Below are 2,138 nucleotides of genomic sequence, written 5' to 3' on the forward strand. Positions count from 1 at the left end.
ACAGAGGAGGAGACTCCAGACCTCCGCTGTCAAGACAGAGGAGGAGACTCCAGACCTCCGCTGTCAAGACGAGAGCGGTGAGCTCGCATCATGGATTACACTTACAGTATCAAGCCAGCCCTGACTGGTGTAAAGCTGAGATATTTAACAGGGGGGCCAGGGGCCCTCGAATGGGGGACTGCAGGGCGTACGCGAGATATTTGGAGAAATGTTTTGTCAGTTACACGGGTGTGGTTACTCATGCTGCCTTTTTTCCTCAAGTTTTTGCTGCTGTTTTTGAAGTTTCTCACTTTTTTTCAAAGGTTTTAGGTAGATAGATAGATAGATATATAGAAAGATAGATAGATACTTTATCGCCTATTTATACCATTATACTGCTGTACTGTACAGCATGAACAGGAGTTACCATTGTTGCTTATGCATGTGTGACGTCAAAAACTGTGACTGGTAGCGCAACAGTCTGGCACGAGTTCCCGGGCAGTAAGCTCCAGATGTCTCAAGACCTTAGGCCACTCTACATGATTAGTGTAACCCTCATGTTGTCCTCATGTTGTCCTCATGTTGTCCTCATGTTGTCCCCATGTTGTCCTCATGTTGTCCTCATGTTGTCCTCATGTTGTCCTCATGTTGTCCTCATGTTGTCCCCATGTTGTCCTCATGTTGTCCTCATGTTGTCCCCATGTTGTCCTATATCAATGTTCTTTTTAATCCCCCAAAATAACATGATTGATTCCACCCAACGCTCTTTGCCAAGTACAAATGTCTACTTTCATTAATTTTGGGGCGTCTTATTCAATTTTATAGCATTGTAAAACAAATGGAAGTGTTTTTGAAATAGTATTGAGTAAAAGTTGACATATTCCAGTCTGTGATTATCATCAACATCCATTCCTTTAATTTTAGTCTCAATAACTCCTAATTTCTGCTTTTCTAACTCAAACATTAGGTGTAATTTCCTATAAATGAGGTTTATTGACCATAAAGTCTAAAAGTAACTGTAAAACTAAAGTTAATAAGTTAGGGTTACGTAGTGTTGAATGTCAAAAAAGTGACAACATTAGAAAAAGGTGTTGAAAAAAGGACAAAAACATGAGAAAAAGTAAAAAACATTGATGAAAAAGCGTCAACAAAAGGGTTAATATGCAACTTGATTATGTAGTACACACAGTTGGGGTTTGATAGTTGGGGCCCCCCATGTCAAAATTTGTATTAATGTGCATAAAGAAGCCAAGAAAAGATGGAAAAGTCTCCACCTCTTCTACGTCCTCACCACCAAAATCAGTGTTTGAAGTCTGCAAAAAGGGGGAGGGGGGGGGGGGAGGTGCATGATAGAAACTCTGCAGGGGGCCCAAACTTTTGCAGACGCCCTTTTTTGTTTTCTTTTCTTTTATTTTGAAAGTGTAAATGATAGAAATAAAATCTGACTTTTTGTGACATATTATACGAATGTCTAATCTGTCATTTGAGGCCTTTTTGGAGATTTTTCCATCTTTTCTCGACTTCTGAATGCACAGTAATCCAAATTTTGACATGGGGGTTCCCAAACTTTCGAGCCCCCACTGTGTGTCGTAGAGGGGTCCCTGCTCCGTCTCTCTTCGTTAAGGGGTCCGTGGGTTAAAAGACGTTGAAGACCCCTGGTCTAGAACTCTGAAAACAACATGTCTTAACCTAGTGGTGGAATGTAACTAAGTATATTTACTGAAGTACTGGACTTAAAATGCCCATATTATGAAAAAAAACAAGACTTTACTGGGATTTGGGGTGTTGGTTTGTGTCTCTGGTGCTTCCACACGCATTAGAAACTGGAAAAACCACTATCCATGCCGAGATCCGGTCTCTGAACGTCCTCGGTCTTCAGTCTCCGGATGAGTAAAATAAACCAGGCGTGTCATCTGGGAATCCGTCTGCAGAAGTAAAACAAAATATTTATTTATGAATGCGACCTCGCTGTGTACAGTTCACACTTTATTTAAATCACAATCATATTTAATGTTAATTAATGCTAATGCATAATTTATTGGAACAAAACAGCGCTAGCAGAGGTTGTAATTAAACACCGCAGGCCTTGCACAAGCGTGCGTGTGTGTGTGTGTGTGTGTGTGTGTGTGTGTGTGTGTGTGTGTGTGTGGGGGGGGGGG

This window comes from Etheostoma cragini, chromosome 10, assembly GCF_013103735.1.
Source record: "Etheostoma cragini isolate CJK2018 chromosome 10, CSU_Ecrag_1.0, whole genome shotgun sequence".
Taxonomy (NCBI): domain Eukaryota; kingdom Metazoa; phylum Chordata; class Actinopteri; order Perciformes; family Percidae; genus Etheostoma; species Etheostoma cragini.